This window comes from Misgurnus anguillicaudatus, chromosome 10 (genome assembly GCF_027580225.2).
Source record: "Misgurnus anguillicaudatus chromosome 10, ASM2758022v2, whole genome shotgun sequence".
NCBI classification, from domain to species: Eukaryota; Metazoa; Chordata; class Actinopteri; order Cypriniformes; family Cobitidae; genus Misgurnus; species Misgurnus anguillicaudatus.
The window spans coordinates 1720197-1732734 of NC_073346.2; the positions used below are offsets into that span (position 1 = coordinate 1720197).

General features: G+C 35.6%; 1 protein-coding gene and 1 long non-coding RNA gene across 5 annotated transcripts in view; both read left to right on the top strand.

The window, feature by feature from the left end:
- Positions 1 to 4599: 4599 nt before the first annotated feature.
- On the top strand, positions 4600 to 8050 carry LOC129451407 (uncharacterized). 4 transcript variants are annotated; one of them, XR_012371388.1, is made up of 6 exons: positions 4600 to 5657; positions 6469 to 6559; positions 6677 to 6837; positions 7232 to 7375; positions 7525 to 7613; positions 7709 to 8050. It is a non-coding gene; the product is annotated as an uncharacterized lncRNA (long non-coding RNA). The 4 variants fall into 4 exon arrangements; XR_012371385.1 differs by having other exon boundaries at positions 4600 to 6559; XR_012371386.1 differs by having other exon boundaries at positions 4600 to 6559; positions 6715 to 6862.
- A 3840-nt stretch (positions 8051 to 11890) lies between these two features.
- Positions 11891 to 12538, top strand: part of znf407 (zinc finger protein 407) — a 41750-nt gene continuing 41102 nt past the window's right edge. The window contains exon 1 of the mRNA XM_073871769.1: positions 11891 to 12007. The gene's annotated coding sequence lies outside the window, so the exon portion shown is untranslated. The remainder of the gene's footprint in view (positions 12008 to 12538) is intronic.

Below are 12538 nucleotides of genomic sequence, written 5' to 3' on the forward strand. Positions count from 1 at the left end.
ATGGCCTCTATATCTGCCATCATGGCTACAGGTTCCTGTCTGAATCTCAATAAAACTCTGGGTGAGGGTGTTTGTTAAGTCAGGCCCTAGCAACAACTGGTCATTTATCGACACACCTTGGTAAGTCGCCGCACAGTCAAAGACGACTCTGAGTTTCCTCTTTTTTGGATGGTAAACACCATGGTGTGAAATGAACCATTCCCTTCCATCACTTCAAATCAACTGTTCTTCTGGAATCCTTACTGCATAGCTTTTTTCCAGTATGTTGTCCATTAAAGCCTTGTACTCTTGAAAGAAATCTGTATTCCTACTGAACTTCTTCAAAGATTTAAGCCTCTGTTCAGCAATGACATGGTTGCATGGTATCTTCACCTTGTCATCCTTCAAAGGCAACTTGATGCGGCAGCTGAGCTGATGTTTTCACCGTATGCATGAACTTGTTGTCTTGTTGCGACTGTTCTTGTCTGTCGTCACATATTCTTTCTGGAAAATCTGCATTTTAGTGCTTCATCAGCATGTCTTCGGTGCTCATCACAGAAATATGATTGACAAAGGAAACTTTGTCTTTTGTCATCATCTGATTCCTTTTCTTGGCATCTGCTGATCCATTGACAATCCAGCCAAGAGCTGTCTTCACAGCGTATGGTCCGTCATTCTGGCTATTAATAATCTCCCACGGCTCCATAGCTTTGTACAAATGACACCAATGAGAAGACCAACTTCTGCTTCAAGTTTTGAGAGATGGACTCAATTCAGGTAAGACCACTTCTTCAAATCTTTCTTCTGTTTGATGTTGGCCTTTTTCGCAGGTATATCTGGCTGAGTATACAAATTGGGAAGCTGAATGTAATCTTGCTCCTCTAAGCCGTACACCTCCAGATTGGTAAGTTCATAGCTATTCACTTTCTGTTATTGTGCTATAGTACGAAGCAGGAACTCTGTCTTTCTGCCCTGCATATTCAACTTCTTCACCAATTTTCCAGTGCAGAAAGTCACTGTGTTTCCTTGATCCAGGAAAGCACAGGTCTTGATTATCTTTGTGTCTTTCTTGTGTTTTATCTGCACAGGTACGATTGAAAGAATACACTCACTGACCCAGTATGGTAAATTTTTTGCACCCTGCAGACACAAGAGCACTTGTGACTTCACTGGTGCTTTGTGACCTGTCGTCTGCACAACATGCAAGATAGCTGGGGGCTTGAATGAAAAATCTGGACAAGAGGCTCTTTTTTACAGTCCTTAGATTATGACCTGTTGTCAGACACCCAAAACAAAGGCCATTCGTTTTCAAGAACTGAAATCTTTCTTTCAGAGGCTGTTCTCAAATTTGTTAAATGCATTCAGTGGATGGTCCTTCAGGCAGTACAGACAGAGACTTTGCTGTATTTATACGTACATACCTGTAATCAACTACATTGTGTTTTTCTTGTTTACACATCAGGGATTCAAATCTGGATCCTGAAGTTAGCTCTGAAAAATCACATTTAAATTCAAGGGCATCTTCAGTTTGGCGTCTGAAGCAGCAAGCTTAGTTTCAATCTTCAATTGCTCTTGCTTCTCTCTTTGTTATTGCGGCAGCTCTTGCCACAGTGCTTCACATTCAGCTTTAATTCCAGCATTGCAGAAGTAGTACTGGAAGTCTGGCTTACCACAGAGTTAGCTTTGGATACACTATGAAGTGGCTTAATATCATCATCCTTATCTTTTAGGACATCTGCAATCCATTTGTAAGTGTCTTCTATAAACCGCTGAAATTCCGAAAATCTGTTCTCATAAGCATCTTGATCCGCTTTCTAATCATCTTCATCTATCAACTCACACAGCTCTTCATTAATCCGTTCATACTGTCTTAAGCATCTTTGAAGTAACAATTCTGTATCAATTCTTTGTCTTTAATAAAGTTAACATTGCGTTCATTTTCCTTCAATTTGGCTAAATCATTCTTCTGTTTGGTTATTTGTGACAACTTTCTCTTGCGTTGTTCTATTCAGCCTGTGTATTTTCTCCTCTACAGCCTTTTCTGTGGGCTTTGGCACCCTCTTTTGGTCAACACACGCAGCTGCGCTTCCATCTGCCATATCATGTCACTTTAAATCTTCACACAAAACTGTCACAATTCTTAATATTGTCCACAGCTTCTAATCTTCTTATAAACACTTGTTTAAAAGAGTCACTAGCTGTGTTTACATGGACATTTGTAATCGGTTTAAATGTTCAATCTGAATAAAAATGCTCCATGTAAACATCTCAGTCGGACTAAAAAGAGCCAAACTGATTAAAAATGTAATCCGCTTGATAGAGGTGGTTTATACCTTTTGTAATCTGCTCAAAAGGACATGTAAACACTTGATCGGATGGATAACTGAAGCTGGGACGTCTGCGCATGTGCAATCTTCTTCTTCTTTTCCTTTTTAATGGCGATCGGCAAACCCACTGAATGATGCATTTACGCCACCTACAGGACAGGAGTGTTGAGCATATGCACACGTGCAATGAAATAGAATTGGCGTAATGACTGTGACGCAAATAACTCAAGTTTTTTTTAAGGAAGTCACATGAAATAAATTGTTGTGTCAATATTTAAATGTTCCTGTTCTCCTTCCTTTCAATCTCCCGTAAAGTGATACTGACCTGTCCTGTCAGTCCATTATTTATATCTGATCCACAAATGTGTGTGTTTGTACTCCCTCTCACGGCTGGTCTCAGCAGCACTGCGTGAAGTAAAAATACGCTTTTTGTGCACACGTGAATGGTTGTTTTTGCTGCTGCTTGATAATCAACGAGGCACAAAGCTTTGTGGGCTCATCGTTTATTAATTATTACCAGAAATAGGAGGTTTTTAATTTTAGGAGGATGATTTGTATGCATACCTTGAAACATTGCGAAACTATATTTGTGCAATGTGCGCATGTCAAATTATCAAATCTGATTTAAAGCTTGTGTCATATAACCACGCACACCAATCTGATCACATTATTAGGTGTTCATGTAAACCCTATGATAGGATTTATCAATTGAAAGGATTTTATTCCGGTGGAGGAAAAATGTGTCCATGTAAACGTAGCTACTGATGTGCAGGATTTATTAAGCTCTATGCCTTTCAGGATTAAATATCCAGTGAACACTTAGGGGTAGTTTCCTGGACGGGGATTAGCTTCAACCAGGACTAGGCTTTAGTTTAATTAGGAAATATAACTAGTTTTAAAAAAACATGCCCTACTAAAAACATTACTTGTGTGCATTTTGAGGCAAAACAGAGGGCAGTGATGTATTTTAAGATATGTCAGTGAATGTTGTTTTTAGTTTGGACAGCTCTTACATTTATTTTAGTCTAGGACTAGTCTAATCCCTGTCCAGGAAACCACCCCCTACTGTCACTTTTAGACGATGACTAATAGAGTCATGAAGAAAATATCAGACCTGTTCCTGGGAATGTTTCATTCAGCCGCCAGGCTAACTCTGACTTTCTTTCTGTATTCTTTTGCTGCGATGTAGTTTCCATCCTGGTCTATTGTCTATGTAAGCAGCCGCTAACAGGTTTACCTTAGATCTGTCCAGTCGATTAGCTCGCCATCATCACGAGTGTCTTTTTCTTTAGCGATTTTCTCAAGCGGATTGTCTTTCAGATTCGAGTGATCTTCTGAATTTACTAGATATATTGTTTATGTCGAGCAGTCTTTTGATTTTGGATGTGAGTGCAACGACTCACTGGCGTAGGACTTCAAAGTTCTTTTGTAGTCAACACAATATGTCTTTAATCCAAAGTTCTTCGTTTAACTGTTTAATTAACAAATTAACTGCAGTTTTATATAGGTCAAAAGAATGTTGCTCCAAAGTCCAGTGGCTTCTGATTGTTTCGCAGTCTATTTCTTTCATACTAAATCTAACAGCCAATTAAATTACATTATGCTACGTCACTAGCTAACTGTTACATTACACTCTTAAAACGAATGTGTTAAATTAACACATCTTGTGTCTAGTTAAGGACAACACACCTAGTGTGTTTTCCTTAATTTAACACATCTCTGTGTTATTTTTTGAACAACACACTTTGTGTTGTTTTGGCACATCTTGTGTTGTCCCTTTTATTTATATGAACTCTAAATCAGCACGAAATGACACATAATGTGTTAAAATTAACACAAAATGTGTTAAATAGTTTAACACAAAGCAATGTGTTAAAATTAACACACCCTGGATGTGTTAATTTTAACACATTGCTTTGTGTTAAACTATTTAACACATTATGTGTTGTTTTTAACACATTAAGTGTCATTTAAGTTCATAAAAAATGAAAGGGACAGCACAGGATGTGTTAAAACAACACAAAGGTGACACAGAGATGTGTTAAATTGGGGACAGCGCGCTGGATGTGTTGTCCTTGGCTAGACACAAGATGTGTTAATTTAACACATTCATTTTAAGAGTGTACAATTTCTACTTTTCATTTGCAACACAGATTTTACCAAATAAACTTAAAATATTATTACTTTCATAGAAATGGCTTCAACAATGCCAGTTTTTAGGTCACAGAATAACGTTTGTGATGATACCAATTACGTTTAACAGTCACATAAGGATAATAAGCTATTCTTTGTGCACTCTTAAAATTGATGTGTTAAAAATTTACACAAAATATGTGTAAAAGGATTCTAACACATTTTTGTGTTGGAACTGACACATAATGTGTAAATATTATGCTTAACTGCTTACACAATGAATGTGTAAAACACGTTAACCAATACACAATAAAACGAAATGCATAATTATTGTAGTTTAATGACGATTTATATTTAAACAAAGTAACATGAAAAAAATGTGATATAAAACACTATATCCTGTCGTTTTCATAAAAAAAGTGATTTAGGCAGCGTGCACTGACACTGATTATCCTGTACTTTTGTTTGTTATAAAAACCAAATATCATATATAACACATTCCTTTATCAAGTATAAGATGTTTGTGCAACAGGAAATATACAAGCAAGTTCGGTCAAAAGCACAATAAGCCTGCACTTCACCACAAAGTAAATAAAAAATATAAAGTCCAGATATAGATTGTCCATAAGACAGTACCAATAAAATATATATAACACTGTTAACCACATAACACCCAGCGGCCAGCGGTGATTTTCAGAAGGACTTGCCGAGATCAAGCTGCGTTGGGCGGGGTACATGAGCGCTAAGTACCCGTTGGTTGTCTGGATCAGAACTCCGAAAAAGTCGGGGCAGATTTTTTAATAAACGCTCTCTTTATAAACCGACCGCAAATTTGAACTTTTTATACATACATTCTCGCCTAAAAAGCTTTTGAACATACACTTTGTGACAAAATAAGAGTAATATTTCAAACATTATGCAGGCGTTCACTTCCATTGGTGGCTGTCATAAGTTCACACGAATCTGCTGATGACGTTTCACATGGACAGACAACTACGCATTATTGTATTTTTAATTGTATTTTTTGCGTGTATTATTTGTATTTCATTATTATGAAAATCATTATCATTATTATTGAGCCTTGGCTGGCAGTCTGTTTTGAATTTGTTTTATTGAAAAAACAAACACACAACGCATATTGTGTTGCGCCTGCGCAGTGACGTTCTTTTCCAACCGCCTTTCCAGTCAAGAGGTCAAGAATGTTCCTGTCTGCATCAGGTAAGAAATTAAATTAAAAATTACAGTTATAATATGATATCTATTTTTCATATAGTGTAAGAAACTTTCGTATTAATTGTGCAGGAGACTGTTAATTTAAACTTTATTATGGTAACGTTCAAAACTCGATCGTTTTGCAAAGTTACGTTTGGAGATTCATGTTAACAGTCATTGTTTAATGAAAGGCACATTGGACTACGGGTTAGTAATATGTGTGACACTTGCTTGCAGCACTGTAACGTAAATCGTTAACACCGTGTCCTAAATAGACGTGACACGCGGTACCGGGTTTCTTTTCAGTTTATGTCTTTACGTTATAGGACGGGTCATTATAAATTATGCCTTTCGATTATCGCAACGCCTCGACGCGTTTGGTTAAGCACATGGTGGAACAGTATGCACATCACTGTACCTAACGTACTGTACACCTGTGAGCGGCATGACGAGACAAAAGACGGTAAAACTCATTATTAATCGGTGATGCTGTACATTCTGGATGATGCACAGCCACATTTTATAATACTGTTTTTTATTTTCGTGTCGCGCCGCTCGCGTTCAATATAAAGTTAGACAAGACGCAATTAATTACTGGGAGAGTAACTGTTAGTGGTCTAATGGTAAGAGTCGAACTTCACGAACCTTTCACTGCCTTGCAGTAAGGCTAAAGTGCTACGTGAATAAGATGGGTGTAGTTTTGTGCTACTAGCTGTAAAGTGTTTTTGCACTATTGAGTTATAAATACTGCCCAGTAATACTTAACTAGATGTAAATCACAATTCTTGTGTCAATGTTTGTTTGTAATCTTTTTCAGCTATCCATCTGAAAAAGAAAAGCTGGCACTCTCAAAGGAGATTGTGTTGTTGGTTTATGGTCTCATTTGGTCAAAAAGAGGGACATGTACCGTAAGGATGCTTTTATGTACATACTTCATTTATGTGTATGAAATTACTTACTTGACAATGTGTATAAAAACTGTACTTGACTCTAAGTAAGTGCTATTTTTGCATTGATCATGATAGGAGCATTTTTTTTTTTTTTTTGATGGGCCATCACACAGTGGATTTATAAAATGAGATTACAGAACATCAGACGGTAGCTTCAACAGAGTTGAAGTGGGAGGACATCATCAATAAAGAATGCCATTGACCAAACCTTCAGTCATCAAAGAAGATGGATACAGGTAATGACAAAATCACCAATTATTGGTGAAATCTTTAAGGAATATCCCCAATTTCTGGACATGCCAGTGTTTGTAATATACTTAAAGGCGGGGTGCACAATGTTTGAAAGCCAATGTTGATATTTGAAATCACCTAAACAAACACGCCCCTACCCCAATAGAATCTGGACCTTCTTTTAAAAGACCTGCCCCACACATACGCAACCCGGCAAGGATGTCGGTTAGTAGACACACTCCTTACTGCTGATTGGCTATAAATGTGTTTTGGTAGTCGGCCCGTCTCCTTTTCCAAAGCGTTTTTCAAACATTGTGCACTCCGCCTTTAACTGGAGATAACTTTACACAAAGTGTTTCATAATTCCAATATTCATATTTCTTTTTAAATTCACTGAAGGGGGACATCAAGTTTTCCAGACTTACTGATGGGAAAGAAGAAATGGGAATGTGACAATTATTGAGAAACTCAGGGAAAAAGCATCTTTAGAGAAGAAAATGGACATCAGACATTTATTGAAGAAAGCTGACAGTGAACATAATGGTATGATTTCCTATCTCTGTTCCAAATGTTTAATTTGGAAAATGACGTTTAAAATGTAACATTCAAAGTACGATATAAAAGTAATCCTTTTTTAAGAATTTTTTCTCAATTTATATTTTGCATGTGACCTGCATGTTTACTACACCCAGATGAGAGCTGTGTTATACAATGTTAAGGATACTCGTTCATCTTCTGCTGTGTGAATTCTGCTGTGTCATTCCTGTGGGACTTGATGCCGGTAGGCTTTGTGACTCTAAACTTTATATATATATAAAATAAGTAATTTTCATGCAACAACATTTTCTAATGATGTTCATTGTTTCATTTGTGTAGGCTGGTACCAGTGTGACGTCTGTGCTTACTAAATGATCAAAGGGTGTCTGAAATCAGCTCAGCCACAGTTGGTTTCCAACGGTTCTTCAGGACATGGAGGCCACTACGTAACTGTTGCAATGAACGATTATTTTGCCTTTCCACCTGATGTTGACAATCTGACCTGTGCGGTACTGAAAACAACTTGCACTGAAATATATCTTAAAACATATCAGTGCCCTTTGTTTTGCCTCAAAATGCACACCAGTAATTTTTTTTTGTTGAAACCAGTTATATTTCCTAATAAAACTAAGGCCTAGTCCTGGATTAAGCTAATACCCTGTCCGGGAAACCGCCCCTAAATGTTTTGTGACAGAAATTTCTTTGAATACACTTGTCAAGTTCATTTTAAGTATTTTTCTAAATGTAAGATAACATGTTAATGTTTCAGGACAAGTTAAAGATTTTTGATAACTTGCATGTTGGAAACGATTTCAGACATTGTTCTATTCAACATGTTTAACACAGTTGCTTTTAAATTCAATGAATTATTTTATAAATAGTGTGTTAAAACGTATCAATGTAATGTATGTTTGAAGTAATTATACTTGCACTTACATTTATTTAAATTAGCATACATCGATCAACATAAAGTAGGCTACTAGCATATTTTCATGCAAGCATTAATTGTCAAATATTTGTTATTTTACAAATAAATAGTTTGTGAACAATATTCAATAGTTGTCTGCTTGATTTCATAATTTAAAGTTTACAAATCATATGTTTTTTTTTCTCTTTAATATTAAAACTAAACAATTACTCGGTAACACACAGTTGTGTTAGATTAATAAAAAGTTACACATTAATGTGTTTACTGAAGCAACACATTTTTGTGTTGCATTTTATAACACATATTCTGTGTTAAATTTAACTCAACATGTGTTGTCCCTGCGCACACTCAGAACATGTGTAAAAAAATAACACATGTTGTGTTGTTTTTAACACATTTGTTTTAAGAGTGTGGAGAGTGCATGGGGAAGTGAACGTCTTACCTTAAAGCGTAACTAAACCCCTGGTCAGAGCCTGACTCCACCCACTGGCAATATTTGAAAAATGAAAGAAAAGTGGGTAGATCCCAAGGAGATAGAGGGGACGAACTAACTAAGTGAGTGGTGAGATCGTAACAAGGGCGTGGTGATCTTGAACCTGCTTACGTCACGAGTCATTTTTTGGACCCACAAAATTCAACTGCAGTAGCCATCGTTCAACCTGAAGAGTGCAGCAGTCAGACGTTTTTACACCATATATTGTAGTATTGAAACACTTTATATCCACATGTCAAAAAACTTACTAAAATCAATGAACAGCACTAATAAAACACCATTCTTACAGATCATTAACTAAAATAAGTTGGTTTAGGGTTTAGTTAGGCTTTAAAAAAAACTTTTGCCGATATCTTTGGATCGGAGATGCGTCCGTTGTTCAAATTTCCCACGATCAAAGAAGACACCAATACGCATGTACACAGCAAAAATCACAACTTATTCAAGGTGTCTCAACTGTACACATGGGTCTACTGTACCCAGTCTACCCTACTTGAGAAAACATCAAATTCATATACATTTTTAAAAAACGTATACATTTTTAGAAGAGACGATACATAGACGACGAAAATGGCTATTCATAGACAATACTTTGTAACATCTATGACTTAGATTTTTTTAAATACAATTTGTAGACCCTTTTCCTTTTAGAGGCCCTATGTATCAAGTCGCACATCTAGACACAAATATAGACGCATCTGAAACAAAACTCGTGTTCACAGGCGAGCACTTTAAAAGAAGAAAACCATGCATCCAGGGTTAACATCTTTAAACCCTGCAAATTACGCGAGTAGGATTGGATAATTGCTGGCAGCCTAGGACAACAACCATCAACCAGGTGGCATGACAACACCAGCCCTCGTGGCCAAACAAAAAACAAAAAATAGACCGGCCCACCAGGAATTCTTCTGCTTCTCCCTATGGCCAATCCGGACCTGCACGTACAGCACAGTTATTAGTAATATACATTGCTTATTTTCATTTATTAAACCTTACAGCCCTCTAGTGGCTGAAAAGGTATATGACACATCAGAAATGTACTAGACACCACGAACACCATAAAAAAAGTATACTTTGAAATATAATATAGTAATTTTAAACATATTAGACATTTTATTACTAGAAAACTTACATATAGTGTGTGATGGATATATTTGAAAGCAATTTTATTTTCTTATATTAATTCTTGTATTTCGTGCTGGTCCCAAGCAAATGAGACAAGCACTCTGTAATCAAAAGCTGTAAGTCTTTAAGTGAAGGTCATTTCAGTATTATCATTGTGGGATATTAACTAAGCATCCACCTTCTCAAACAAGGAAATTAAGGAATGAAAAAGCTCCTGATTACCTTAAAACATGCACATATTTTGTATAAGTTTTAATATACTGTTAAAGTTAGTTTTTTTTAGAAAACCAATGTTATTAACATTAAGTGGGTGCTGTTTGTATTTTAGCTGTGTTCTCTAGGTTTATAGTGTATATGTGTAAATGTGTATATTTTATGTATGTCACCTGCCCAGTGACTGCAGGTAGAAGTAGCCTGGTTAATCTTGTTCAATGCATTTTTTCTTACTGTTGGACTGATGTATTTTGTGCATTGTCCCTGACACATACATCATTAAACAAAGACATTAATATGAAAGAAATTGCAGTGGTATACATTGATTAAGAAAAAGCATGACTATATGGATGTCTTTTGATAAAAGCCACAAGGATAGAAGATGGTAGATTGTATAATTGTTTTTCATTTGTAGAATTTCTCTGATCAAAGTTTGTAGTTCAAGTGGAGTCCTGTAAGTCTGATCATTTTAATGCATGAAATGAAATGTTAGGCTACTCCTTAAGAAAGTGTTATTAGTCTAAAACATGATAATTAAAGATCTTTTTGTTCACTGACTTATAGGATGTGCAAATACTCTGATGATGTTACTAAATGGAAGAGGGGTCAAAATACTGTGTTTTAAGTATGTAGACAGACAACCATTAAAAAGGTGGAAATGGTGTATAGATTAGAAGATTTACTATGTGTGGATCATTGAAAAAATGCTGCATGTTATTTGCTAAAAATAAAGATTTCTGGAGATACTGGATTATTTTATATATAAACCAGACCGAGTGAAAGTATTTAATGTATTATTTAGGAATTATATTTTTTTACAGATGCTCTGCCCTGGTCTGGATTTTGATGATTAATTATATATTGAGTCTGGAGGAGCTGAACGACCAGCGCCGTGTAGCCCCCAGGGATCTAGAGTAGGGAAATTATGTGTATACTATTCAATTGTCAAGAAAGAGAAGATTTCTTTATAAATCCAGGTTTACAGAACAGCACTGTAGGTGGCGATATACACACTCGATGTAAAGTATCAAACAAAAGAAGAAGCAGAAGGTGCTCTAGTGGGACTTTTATGTGTGTGTGTGTGTTTGTTTTTATCAAGTCGTGTGTACACAAAATAAACACATAAAATAATATGATTTATCTAGTTTGCACACTAGTTTCACACTAGAGTGTTTTTTGCAGTAACTGGTAAATTGAATAAATTAAGTATTAAAAATAAATTTCCCTTACTTTGTTATTATTTTTATTTAATATACATTTTCTCAAAAACATTACCCAAATACTGTTTGCTTCTTAGTACTACAGAATGATGAATCAAACTTCTTAAAAATCTATAATTGTATGTGATATATTTCATATGGATGCCATTTAAGAGGATTTATTTTTTAAAAGTTGACTTTTTCCAGAGTCTGATTTACTTTGTGATACAGGTAGGAAGCCTCCTAGAACAGATACAATATTCTCCTAGGGATATTGGGAGATTACATTTTATTTCTGAATTTATAAACTAATAAACTTGATCAATAATCAATAAAATATCATTTGAACCCATTTGTCATTAAATATGAATTTATTCTTACGTTTAACTTGTTCTTATATTTAATACTTCTTATTCCAAATTATATGTCTGTGGGGAGACATATTATGTTTATCTAAATGTTATGATCATTAAATAAAATTATAAAGTATGATTTTTGTTTATAAATAAGTTGCAAACATAGAAGAACCTCAGTTCAGTTAAAGAAAAGTTAAAAAGACTTTTAAGTGGCTTTGGGAAAACGCTGCAGCATTATATGACGTCACAGCTAGAAGACTACGGCGCGCCATTTGTGACCAAGCGCATAAAGCGCGGAGTGCTACAGTAGGAACAACGTCCAAGGTAATGCCATTTAAACATACATTTTATTGACAATATTAAAAGCGATTTGATGTTTAGTATTATGGCATGTATTTTGTCTATGTTACGGTTGTTCAGTGACGCCTAAAATAAAACAATTGTAAGTCGCTCATGATACACTTTTTGGGCCTCTGCGCTGCCGTCGTTTCTAGAGCTGTAGAAATAAACACCACCCTTCCTGTGTTTCTATTGGACAGATGCAGAAAATTGGCTGTTCATTGGACGAAATTCACGCCACTCAAACACAGACTCATGATAATTTGATGAAAATAGGACAAGTTGTAGGAACGTACTTGTTATGGAATAAAGATAAGACTCGCCGAATCACCGGATTAGAGTTTACATTGAACGTCGTCGTTTCCATAATTTTTTACGTATAAACAGTTTTAGACTAACTAAATTTAACGCTCGGACGTTATTATATAGTTCGTCTGTATAAGCTAATATGCTAACTTGCGATTTCATCGAGAATATTTTCACATAAGTGTTATTTTTTGTATTTTGTATTTTTTT